At 46.4% G+C, this 13,484-nt stretch overlaps 1 protein-coding gene across 3 annotated transcripts in view; it reads right to left on the minus strand.

Annotated features, from left to right (window-relative positions):
- The window catches only part of KCNJ10 (potassium inwardly rectifying channel subfamily J member 10), a 31,328-nt gene that overhangs the window by 10,258 nt on the left and 7,586 nt on the right, over positions 1-13,484 (minus strand). The window lies entirely within an intron of this gene.

Here is a 13,484-nt window from a genome sequence, read left to right on the forward strand (position 1 = left end):
TTGGGTACTAATACTAAATGCATTTATTTCCAAATGTGAACAAATCCTCTTTCTTCTCCTACCTGCTGCTTCTCTTTGGTTTCCTAAACAATTAATGGTGTCATCATCCTCTGAGTTACCACACTACAAATCTTGGGATCACCTCAATCTCCCACATCTCAACATTCATCTAATGCCATGTGGACTTGTTACTTGTGCCTTTTCCTCTTTGGTTCATTATCTTAATGCATTTTGGCTGAATCACTGAATCAGCCTCTGACTCATCTTTTCCATTCTTTCTCTCTTAAATCCATCCCACACTGCTCCTGGTTTACTCTTTCTCAATTACACCTCTGATCAGGAATCAATGAGCATGTATCTAATACTTTACAAAACACTTCTAGATTTCATTCTTATGTCATTCCTATAAAGTGTTAATATTATAATCCTTATTTTATGAAAAAGGAAACTGAGACCCAGAGAGATGATGTGACTTGGTAAACTGTGGAACTGAACTCATGCTCAGGTCCTCTGTCTCCCAAACCCATCCACTTTTCAGTATAGTATAACTGTCCCAGTTCCTTCCTTAGCTCAAAAGATTTTAATGTCTCTGCATTATGTACAAAAGAGAGGCCAAACTCAGTCTGGCACATTTGGTCTTCTTTAATTGGCTTCTAAACCTCCTTTCCACTTTATTTCCTACCTTTTCTGTCCTTTGGCAAGCTTCAGGCAAACCAACTGTTCCCTGCTTCCTGTTGTACACATCCATGTTCTCCTGTCTTCTGGGCCTCACCTTTCTTCTTGTGTCTATATCCAAGATCTTTTTCAGAGCCCAATTCAGATGACCCCTCTGCCATAAAGCCTTCTCTTATCCCCACAGGCTTAGTATCTTAAGTATTAATTCTTGAACAACAGTTAACCCTTGAACAACATGGTGGTTAGGGGAGCCAACCACCTGTGCAGTCAAACATTTAAATCGGCCCTCCACATATACAGATTCCCAACTATGGATCAGAAATACAGTTGGCCCTTGAACAAGGAGGGTTTGAACTGTGTGGGCCCATTTATATGCATATTTTAAAAATAAATACTGTAAATGTATTTTCCTTATGATGTTCTTAGTAATATTTTATTTTCTCTAGCTTACTTTATTGTAAGAATATAGTATATTTAATGTACAAAATATGTGTTAATCAACTGTTTATGTTATTGGTAAGGCTTCCAGTCAACAGTAGGCTATTAGTTAAGTTTTTGGGGAGTCAATAATTATGCATGAATGTTCCATTGGGTTGGGTTAGAGCCCCTATCTCCCCCACTCCACATAGTTCAAGGGTCAACTACATATCCAGCTATACTGTTTATGGCACATTTATTTGGTACATCATTTGTCTTCTACTAAAAATAAGTTTATTGAAATAAGGATTCAGGGCATATGTTTTGATTAGCCTGATGTATGATTAGCACAATGTAAGACAAATAGTAGGTGTTCAAGAAGTATTTTATGTGTGAAGGAGTGAGCAGAAGAGGGCTCCCTAACCACTGAGGCTATAGGGGCCAATCTAAGAGAATTGTGAATGGACTCCACAATTCTCCAAAATAGTAGGGCTAAGGAAATGTGAGAGCTCTTGTCCTGGGCAGGACTGATCAAACTTCCCTCTGGTCCAGGGCCTCTCTCATATGTGGATCTTCTCATTTTCCCTTCTTGTTTGTGTATTGATTTTCTTATGTTTTCTCTTTTTTCTTGTACACACAGAAACCCAATAACTAATTATCAACACTGATAGATATGCAAATGAGCCAAATGTTCTCATCTTTAATGATGTTTCCCATCACACAGGAAGACCCATGCAGTTTCAGCTGTGTTTTCAAGCATTCATAAACAAATTTTTTTAGCATCTACTAGGTGTGAGATTTGAAACAGGACACTGGAATATGAAGATGATTTAGATGTGGATTCTGGCCTTGAAGACTTTATAATCTAACAAGGGAGGCAACAATAAAATAGGCAGGAAGTGATAAGTGCCATAGAAGAGGTATCCATGAAGTGCTAGGGGAGCTTGCGAAGGGAAAGGTGACATCTAGCTTAAGGGAGCAAGGCTGGGAAGGAAATTAGCGTGTATTGATTGAGCACCTATTACATGCTAGGCACCAGGTAAGGTTGCTGGGGAGTTTTTCTATATGCTAACTCATATAATTCCCCCAACACCCCCAGCGGAATGTTATTATCCCCATTTATACCAGGAAACATCAGTAACAAGAAGGAGCTGAGTTTTTTCCTGCATATCTAACTGTCTCAGGGAAGATTTTTATAGAGAAAGGCAGCAATGGAACTGGTCCTGAAAGATAGGCAAGATTTGGACCTTTTGGAGATTGGGGTTTGAAGGTCAAAGAGAAGGCCCCTCCAGGGAAGGGAACAGTATGAGCAAAAGGTGTAACACTGAGGAAATCCAGGGCCAGCCACGGGGCAGGAGCCATTTATTTTGGTTGAAGTGTTGGGAGCACATGAGAGATTTAATAGGACAGATTGGGAAAACAATGATGTGCTGTGATCCTTAACACACTCCTGTTTCATGTGTTTAAAAGTCAGTCACTAGAATGAGGAGCAACCTCATGGGAATGCAGCCCTGTGGCCTCTTCCCCATGATGCTCCGGCCTGCTGGACATCCTTTCTTAGAGCCACTTTTTTTGACTGTGGAGTCCTTCCTTCTCCTAACATTTGGTTCAGTGAAATGGAAGAAGAGAGAAGGAGGGGACTACCATTTACTGAAATGTCTACTTTAGACCAGCACTTCATATTGCGTCTCTGCAACAACAAAAAGAGTTTTTGTCTTCATGATTACTGATGAAACAGGTTCAGAGACCCCGGTGACAGCGCTTACAAGCAGCAGAGCTGACATTAGTACCTAGTTCTGGCTGTGTTCCAAAGTCCTTTCCACTATGTCATCAGGTGACTCATATAGTGAATTTGCCTTCACTGAGCAAATCCAACAACACTCAACAACCAGAGAAGATGACACCTAGAGCATGCTAGGAGATGAGCGGGAACTCGCCTGATATGAAAACTCACCAACAGTGATACCAAGGGTGTATCTGCTGGTTGGTGGTGATACTCTTTTTGTCATTGCATTATCCCAACTTCCTTCTCCTGGGTTTGCATGGCATTTCTTTATTCTCCCCATTACCTTCCCTTGGGCTCTGTTGCCAGCTCTTTTCCCATCTCTTTTATCATCTGTGCTGCCCTGCTTGCCCCCTTTTGTATTTCATGCTGACTGTTACTAAAGTGTTCCTCTCTTCTGTCCTCCTTTGCATCTTCCTCTTTATATTTTCACACCTCTCTAGACTGTCCCTTCTTCTCATCATAGTTTCTTCAGCCTCCTGTATCACATCCTGGAGAGCTGATTTTTGAAGCTATGGAGGAATAGTATGTTATATATCTAATCACACTCTAACCTTCAAATTCTGTACCACACTATCTCCATCGGCATGTCCCCATCAATAGAGGCATTCTAAGCCCTGCAGCCTCCTTGTCTCCCTACTTCTTCCCTCCAGAAAATATCCTCTCGTTTTAGGATTTAGAAATGGGATCAGAAAGGGAGGCAGTTTCTACTATAGGTATTAACTAATTCAATTAATTTAGGTTTGAAGGCATTCCTGAACCAATCACTGTGCTGTACAGATAAATAAATAGGTGGATAGAAATAATGAGTGATAGTACCAGCTCACTCTGTCCCAGTATCTGCCCATCATGCTCAAGTGCTATGTGTTGGGAGAGACCTGTATGCAAACAGCAGTATCAGCCTCAGAAGCTGAGGTTAGGCTGGTCTCTAAGCCCACACTCATCTTGGACATCTGAACTAAGTACATGCCCAGCATAGAATTCTGAGATGGAGTGAGAGAATCAGGCACAAGGGTGTTTGAAGATGCTGCCAGGAAAAAAAGAGGCATCATTGCTTTGTGGAAAGTGGGCTGAACTGGGAAGCAAAAGGCATAGAAGCCATTCTCAACTCTGCCACTGACTCGCGGTGACCTTAGGCACATTTCTAAACCTTGCAGGACTTTATTTCTTTACTTATGGAATAAGGATGTTATGTTAGTTCCACATGTCTCGAACTAGTGTGCCAGGAGGTACTCAAAGCCACAGGATTAAGTTTAGTGCATTTTCCTGAGATAATCAATTTTACTCAAAGATTTTGAAGTAAAATATTATATTAATGTTAAATAAACAACGCAGTGGAATAAAAATTTACATGATTTAAAAGACAAAAAAGATTTCAAGAATGTCCAATGTGTGGCGCATCCCTGTATCTTTTGGGGTATAATTCCCTCTCCTCTGTCTTTCAGAAGGAATTACAGGGTCAGTTTGGGAGGCCCTGTGTTTGAAGATTATCAAGGTCACGTTCTGCTTTAAAACTGCATGTCTAGCCTCACTCCCTCCCACTGCAGTTTGGACACATCCCTCCCACTGGCCTCAGTGGAGAGAGGAAGCAGCTATTCAGCCTTCTCTCACCAACCATGTATCTCTTTTTGTGGATACAGAGCCCAACTTGAACAGCAATCTTGGAGGCCTCCAAAAGATCAGCTTGCATTGGGGACTGAAAAGAAGCATGTCTGACTTCCAAGTGTTCTTATAAGAAAGAGAGGGGAAAAGAAGAGAAAGGAAAGGAGTGTAAGAGGAAGGCTAGTAAGAAAAGCACTGCAGGATTATGTAAGCCCCCAAGGTTGGAAAAATAATGGAGTTGGGTCTGGGGTTCTTTCCAAATTGGATGTCTTTATTCATTAATCTCCCTCCTGTCCTGCCCCAAAGAGAAATAAACAATTAGAAATAAAGCCAGATGCACACAAATCTTGAAGTGGAGAAAAAGAGAGCAGTGTGTGTGTCCACGACCTGCCTTTCCAGCTGAGTCACTGTTGCCTCTGCCCCCCACCCTTAGGTCTCCATCCCCTTCCCTCCTATCCTCTAGCCTCAGCCTGACACCAAGGCCCTGGCCCAGGAAAGAATGGGCTTTTCTTCCCTTGTGTTAGTGTTTGAAAAGTTCTCATAGTCTGATCAAAAGAAAGGACAGAAGCTTTCAGAACATTTCCTGGGAGCCTGTGACCTCTGCCTGGCCCTCCCGACCCTCCTGTGTATTTTCCAGTCCAGAGAGGGAGGGACACAGCGATGGGGCCACGTCAGATGTTCTCCTCTGTGCAGATACCACACCGGCCTGTCAGTGTGGGCTGATCAGGACCACTGCCCCTTCCTCCACCCAATCCCCAGGCAGTGCCTTCTGTCCCCTGCAGGAAGGGACAGTGTTCCTGCAGAGAACTGCACAGAGGGAGGCATCTCAGTGACCCCCTCTGTCCCCAGCTGGAGAGGGAGGATGACTGACTTCCTGGAACATGCAGCAAAACATGCCTCTTTGGTACACCTGCCCCCCCTCCACCCACCCACAGCACCACCCTCCCACCCGAGTCATCACCCCACCAGTGTCTGTTCCTCCCCACCGTCTGGGGAAGCAGGCTGAACATCCTGGTCCTGTATGAGGAGCTTGGCACCGGGCAGAGTTTAGCTGAGGACAAAGGATGCACCACTGCCTCCACAGCCCCAGCTCCAGCAATTCTGAGAGCCTCCTGGCCTGGCCCCATCTGGATCCTCACTGCAGAAGAACATCTACTCGAGATGTTAACCCATACTTCCTCACCTCCACTGAAGAGCCAGAAAAATCAGTATCAGTGCTAAGATACAGCTGGAAGCAACAATATTAATAGGAATAACTTCTATTGCCATTGTTATTCTAGTATCAGTGAGACATGAGACACTGAAGAGGATCCCAAAGACCCTGGAGGAGATCTCAGACACTGAGTTAGCTAGAAACAGGGTATTAACGGAGATGTCTGTTCGGGCTTTCTTGTTCATGCACCAGTGTGCCCTGCCTACGGTTGAGGTATCACACTAGTTTAGAGGTTAGAAGTATTTTTCCGGACAGAGGCCCTCAGGAGAGTTCACACCCCACCTCAGCTGCACTTAAAGCAGAGGGGACTGTAAAGATTACAGATGGGGGCAAAGGGAGCAGGAGATGAGCGGGAACTCCTGCAAACTTGAAGCTTCACCAGGTATCTACTTGTCTCTGCCCAGCACTGAAGATTTACCTCGCCACCACCAGGGGGCAGGGCTTATCTCTGCAGTTTACCTTCTCTTACAGTCTCTTCCCGCCCAGTCCCCAACCCAGCCCACCCTTTTATTATTTGGTTGAACCATATGAAATTGCCAATTAAAAAAATTGGGTCCCATGTCAGCGATATTAAATGGTTCAATCTACTAATATATAATAAAATACTATTAATATATAATAATAAAAATAAGAGTATCGGCCACCTTCAGACCATGAGGCTCTGCAGTTTACAAAGCACGCTAGAAACAATTCCATTTGACCCACACAGCCAGGCTGGGTGGCAGTTAGAGCAGCACAACCCTCCCTCTGAAGTCACAGCAGACCTTCCAGTCATTAAATCCAAGGGCATTTTCTCAGTCCTTGACGCTAGCGGTCTCTCTGCAGCATTTGAAACTGATGACCAGCCCGTCTCTTCTTGATACTTTTTTCTTTGGCTTGTCCTGTGATATGGTGGGAATCCACTGATTTTTGTGCGCCTTGAATAACTGTTCAGTGGCCCTGCCACTTCTAGGCTTCGTGATTTGGGGCAAATCAGTTAAGCTCTCTGAGTTTCCATTTTCTTTATTTGCAAAAAGGACCTAATAATACCTACCTCACCATGGTATTGGAAGAATGAGATAAGATTATATACGTAAGAGCACTTCATGGGTTGTGAAGCACTGAGTATGTGAAGAGCCTCATTGTTACTCTCTGACATTATCCTCCAGGTTCTCTCTCTGTTTACTTTTGATCTATCTCTCTTGATGTAGTCTCTCCTCTGCCCCTTACCAGTTGGTGTTTCTCAGGGATCCACCCTTGGTTCTCATTTCTAACCACTCCACTCTCTCTTCCTTGGCTATTTTAACCCCTCTCATGGATTTCACCTCACCTCTGCCTGTCCAAGTACTGACAGGCTCCCCCTATGTGGAGCATTCCAATTTTAACATGTTCAGACTCATGTCCTCTTTCCTCAAAATGAAATCTCTTCTGTATTTCCCCTCTTGTTCACAGCATTACCATCCATTGGGTACCCTGGGTTTCTCTCTTGCCCCTCATCCACTTGATCACTGGGTCTTATCAATTCTGCCTTTGTGGACTCCTCTCCATCTCCTTGGAGGCTGCTCTAGTTTAGCCTCATACTCTCTTCCACCTGAAATGTTGCAATGATCTCCTGCCCTTCCTGCCCAGCCTCACCTTCCTTACCACCACCCTGCCACAAGGGCCTTTCCCATCACTCCTGCTTTATATCCTTTAATCCACAGCTTTTGTAATGAAACCCAAATTCTTGGCATAGCAGTCAGAACCCTTCACCATCAGATGCCACTCTAATTTTCACAAACTCTCCTTTGATACTTCCCCCTAGGTACCTATCTTCTAGCTATACAGAAATTCCGTTTGTCCTTCAAGCATGGCTGCACATCACTTCCATGTTCCATGCTTTTGCTCATGCAGTTCCCTCTGCCCAGAATGTCCTCTAGAAGGACTTACGCTCCCTTTATGTTCCTGGGACATTTTGCCACATCATCAGTATAGTACATCTTTGTCCTTCTTGAGAGATGATGAGCTCTTTGAAGTCAGAGACTATATCTTATATTTCTTTTTAAACTAGTACCTTTGGATTTAACTTAATTGATTAGTATAGAGGAAGGACTTGGACTTGAAATCCTTGGTTTGATTCTGGGCTAAGAACGTCAAACATACAACATGTGGGCCACCACTCACCCTGTCCCCACGCTTAATGGATATCACTAATTCACCACAGTACTTTATTTCTCCCTGAGCCTCAGAATCTTTCTCAACACGGTGATACAGGCAGCCATTATCAATCAAATGGAGTTAGCCTAACAAATGAAACCTATTTGTTATTCTGGCATGTCTGGGTCACAGCCAAAGGTCCCTATCTATTCTTCTTTCCCACTATTTGCCATCCTAGTCTGTGTCATCTACTAGCTCTGGAAACTTCAGTCAATCTTTCAATCTCTCTAGGGCTCAGTTTCCTCTCCTAAGGAGGCAATAAAACCTTCCATTGTGTGATAAAGTACATGAAGTAAAGTATGTGAAATCTGTAAGGCCCTTAGGCAAATATAAGATATTATTATTACCCTACTTTGTAGATGAAAGAAAGTATCTACTGAATTAGAGAAACTAGGGCTCAAACAGGTAAAGTAACTTGCTTACATCTATTTAACTGGAATCTCTGTCTCCAGTCCTGTGGTCTTTGAGTCACATTGCCTCTCCACACCCCAGTGGGTTTGATGATGCTCAAGGTAAACCCCTGCCTTATTTCTCTTTTCTCTAGGGGAACAGTGATTTGTAGGGTAGTAGTTACCATAGCCGCAGAATTGGAGAAAATTTCCAACCTACTGTGCTTTATCCCACCTCCTATAATTCCCAAAAGGAGGCTCTTCCCTCCAAAACCCTTACAACCTGCCAAGAGATGGGAGAGGCATGAAGTGAGGGGTGCTTCATGGAGCCAAGTTCCTCAGCTACTGCCCTTCGGCCCCTTGCCCTCCTACTTGTCCCCAGCCTTGGTGGCACCAGGCAGCTGGAAGTCTTCTCAGAGCCAAGGATGGCCAGGCCCCAGGAGATAAGTTTTTTTGGGTGGAGGCCAGTGAGCCATTGAGCTGTCACAAGATCTGCAACCAGAATCTGAGAAACCAGAGAAGAGCTGAGTTGATGGGACCTGTTCCTGAGGGTTCCATGGCCAGTGGGGTCCTCTACCTGAGAAAAGAGAGGCAGGCCAACTAGATCCCAGCTGAAGGCCCCTTCTCTATACACTTTCTTATCTGTGATCTTAGAGGTTGCACTGGCTAGTGATAAGGAAGGGATTGGGCCTAGTTGGTGGGGAGCCCAAGGGACAGTATAGACAGGGAGGCAGGAGAGTCATTCCACAGTATGGAAGCACCCTCAGGAGCAGCTCCCATAGGGGTCATTTCATCTCCCCACTTCTTCCAGGAAAGACCATGCCCATCTTCCCAAACAGGAGAGTCTTTTCTGAACTGATTCTTAACCTATATTTTGTTCATCTTTGTGTCCTCCTCAGTGCCTGGTAGAGCTTTGGCTAAGTATTTCTTGGCTTAAAAGAGCCCATAGGATTGATCTACATTCCTTTTTCCTCCCTCATGCCTCCTTTTGGTGTGCGACATGCTTCCTCCTTGGGAATTTTTCCCTCCAAGCTTCCTATTGTTTCAACCTCCCAACAGTTGGGGGCACTGACTCAGTCTGCCCCACCAGCCTTTACTTCAAGCTTTCTTCAGCTTTTCTCATTTTCCTCAGTCCTCACTCCATGCTGCTCTCAGCCCACCTCCATCATTATCCCAACTGTCTGTAATGAGTGAGCCAGATGGGAAAACAGGTCCAAAGAGAGTGCACAATGTTTAACAGGAGGACCTTAATGCCAGACATCCAGAGGCTTCTTTCTGTGGGCAGTAGATTGCTCTTTCATAGTGGGAGAGGGGCAGAAATCTTCAGACCTGGGCCAAAAACTTGTCTAGAGTTGGATAACTTTAGACTTGAGCTTCTCCCTGGACCGAACAGGACCTTCTGAGAAGCCCAGTTCTTCCTTGTGCCCATGTGACCAAGGACAAGAGAACTGAGACTTGGGACATAGGGAGAAAGAATAGGAAAAGGAAGATGGAAGGGTAGCGGAGGGGCACCAGCTGTTAAATTCCTAGAATTACAGGAGAAAAAGAGGCCATAATAACCTGACCTCTGCTGACCTCTCCAGCATGAGTGTTGTCCACGCTCTATCCCCCACCTCACACACACGCACACAGTCTGCCCTCCAGCCACATTAAACTTCTCTCAGCCTTTGACCAGGCTCCGCTTTCTCTTACCAACAACAGTTCTTGGCAAATAACAGAACCTCTCCCATGGAGCACTCTTCCTCTCCTTACTTTGCTTGGTTATTTTCTATGCTTCCTTCAGGACTCAACTTAGATGTCACTTTCTCTGGGAAGCCTTTCCAGATGCCCACACACCCAGTGGGAGTTGTGGCCCCTCATCTGTGTTCCCACAGTGCCATGGACTGCCCCACCTCAGCCTCTACAATGAGCCAGGACTTGTGCTGAATGTTTGCACACCACCTCATCCTATCTTCCTTGGGAGGCACGTAGTGCCATTATCCTCATACTGATGGTGCGGAAACCAAACTCAAAAAGGGTAGCTGACTTGCCCAGGAGGACTAGGAAGTAAGGGGTGACTGCAAGTGGAACCGAAGCCTGCTTAAACCAAAGTTCATGCTTCTCTCCTTGCCACTGTACAATCATAGAACGGCCATGCTGGGAGGTCCTTACGGTCTCCTGGTCAATCCCCTCATTTCACTGAAGAAGAAGTCCAGGCCTAGAAAAGCTGAATAACTGTCCCATGACCACACAGATGGTTAGTAGCACATGTGATTTTAATCAGAATTAAAGCAATAACCCTGACTTTCTTCCTCATCCCAAACTTCCTCTTCCTACAAGATCCTTTCTTGATCCTGAGGTCCTGAAGGGCCAGGTGGTGTAGAGTCACCCTTGGGACATCATCCACTGAGCGCTTCCCCTGTCCAACCACAGCTGCAGCCCAGGAGTTGTCCACTGTGCCCTGTCCATCAGCAAGTGTCAGGAATTCTCCTCACCCCTGCAGCAGCTGCCCCAGAAATAAGCCAATAAAAAAAATCAAGAAAAAACAGCAAATTGCGGGCCCATAGGGAGGAGACAGGTTCAATAATGCTCTCTGCTGGAGGTGTGAAAATGGACAAGGGACTTCTTTGAGACAACTGGAAATCCCATGGCCCACAGAAGCTCCGAGTGTCTTTAGAACTATCTCCCTTCCCTGGTCACCAGCCTTCGTTCAATAGGAGACCTTCCTTTCTCACTGGGGGATGTAAGTTCTTCACCTCTTTCCATCCTTCCCCTTTGCCTAGTTAAACCTTATACTCATGATATGCTTCCTGTTATATCAAAACTTACCTGCTGTTACCTAAGCAGTTTATTCTTATTTTTACCTTGGTGGAGATGGAGACCCATAGGTACCCTGTACTTAGGATGCATATTCAGACAACTGAGCCACCTTCCCTGACAGAGGTCCTCTCAACTCCTTTTCTTTCTAAGGGCTCCTGGTCCCATATATGTGGAGCAACCTCTGACCCTTACACAGAGAAGTCTAAGGGGATCCCTCTGGGAGGGATCTCTCTACCCCCTCCCCAACTTTCCACTCATTTCTTATCCACTTTCCTTGTTTGAAGAGAAGGATGGGGCAGGGGTGGCATGAAGACCCTGACTAGATGCAGAACTAGATTCAGAGGTGGCTATGTCCATGTCCTCCCTCTTGCAGTAGCTAACTGCCTGAGTGTAGCTGGAGGGTTTGCAGTTATACTTGGGATGGGCCTCTTTGCCAACAAGGGACATTGGAAGGGGCATTTAGAGGCAGAAGAACCACACCAAGGTATAAGGGTTTGGGAGGCGTGTTCTGGATGAGGTGACTGAAACAGAATCCCGTAGCCAGACGGGGAGCATTCTAGGTGAGGAGTAGGGTTAAGGAACAGAAGGGTGTGTGCCATTCTGATGTAAGGGAAACATCATGAAGATCAGCATTTGACAATATTTGTAAATGAGCAAACCAATATCAGCTTAGCTCTCCATCTGATGGAGTTTCTACTGCTGTAACCCCATCCACCCCAGGTTCCAGCACAGCGTTGTACAGGCAGCCCTCAAATCCTTGAGGTCCTGATTGGTCCTCCATCTCCTCCAATTTTAGGGTTCCTGCTCCAGACTTCCAGAAGATACTCCAGACCAGAATAGTAAGAGAGACATAGACACCCCCTACAGATCCTATACAGACATAGGATATTAGCAGGGAGGATCAGAGCTAGGCATTACAAAGGACTTGCAATTAATAAAGTTCTCAAATGCTAAACCCTATCGAAAAGGTCATTGGCTTCTCTCTCCAGCCGTCCAGAGTCAGGAGGGAAGGGGGGCCCGAAAGGAGGGTCAGGAATGAAAGAAGTTAGCCTCATCCTGCCAAGAGGCAATGGACAGGTCAAGGTGACCTTCTTTATAGACCAAAAATCATATTTAAGATCCCTGTAATTGTTGTTCACCCTCCCTACCTTCCCACCATGTCCCCATTCCTTCCCAAGGAAGGTGGGTAAAACATAGCTCTGTGAAAATTCCACATTGCGGGTGGGTCATCTGAGTGAAGCCAAGAGGCACATAATGACACTCAAAAAAAAAGAGAAAAAATATCCTAGAGGCAGGAAACCTCCATTCTAGTCCCAGCCTTGCCACCTAGACACATCATGTTACCTCTCTCAGGGAAAATGATAACTGTCCCATCTATCTCACAAGGCCATGAGGGGCTGTGACATATCCACATGCACTGGGCAAATGCAAGGATGGTCCCTCTGGGCCTGTGCTTCAGCAGGCCAGGGTTTGGTCATTCACACAGAGCTCCTCCAGGGTACCTGGCTCAGCTCTGCGGGGGCAAGGATCCTGGCCCCTTCAACTCCTCCATAGTCGGCGGGGTGGGGGTGCTGTGCTCAGAGTTCAGCAGAGGCCATGTCTGTGGTTAACGTATAAGCAGGTGGGTCAGGGCAGCGGGACATTCCCTGCCCCAGGGCCACATTCTCGAGGTCACAACAAGTGCAAACTTGTTATAACCTGTGTCAGAGCAGCAGGGGGCAACGAGGGCACGAGGGGGGGATGGTACTGAGCTGGCAGTGGCTGGCAGTGAAGGGGGGGGGCTGAGGGCCGGTGTGCAGGGGCATCTGTAAGTGGATTGTGGCAGGCAGGTCTGGGTCTGTGGACCTACGGTGGCTGCTGTGTTTGGGCACATCTGCTCTCTGTGCAGTATGTGGAGCTGCATAGATGAGTGTGTGCCTGTGTGTCTCTGCATATATGAGTCCTAAGGTGGTAGGAGGAGGAGAGGTGGCAGCCTGGCTCAGCTGGGCAAGTTGAACTAAGGAATGGGCAGGCTGTGCTCCCTTCCCCTTCTCTCTCTGGCTGCACAGAACCTGCATTCCAACTCCATCCACAGCTGCCCCCGCCCTGCCAGCTGGGGCCTCTCCCCGCTGTGTGCCCATTTCCCCAGCCTGCCTTAGGGAGTGTGTGGGGCGGTGGTGCTCCTCCTGCCCATCCCCCCTGGCCCTGGGCCAACTCCCCCACACTCTCTGGGCCCTCTGGACACTGGGGCGGGTGGGGGGAGGCTCTGAAAGCAGGTGACTGTTTGGGGGAACTTGGGGACAGAGCCCCCATTGTGCCTGCCCCAGAGCCGCCTCAATGGAGCTCTCTGGCACAAAAGGGCTTTGACAATGGGTAGGACATTAGTATGCAGAGCCAGCCCCTCAGCCTTCTCTCTCCCTGTCCCACAGCCCAAGGGCATGAGACAGGGGGC

The sequence above is a fragment of the Rhinolophus hipposideros genome (genome assembly GCF_964194185.1).
Source record: "Rhinolophus hipposideros genome assembly, chromosome: 19".
NCBI classification, from domain to species: Eukaryota; Metazoa; Chordata; class Mammalia; order Chiroptera; family Rhinolophidae; genus Rhinolophus; species Rhinolophus hipposideros.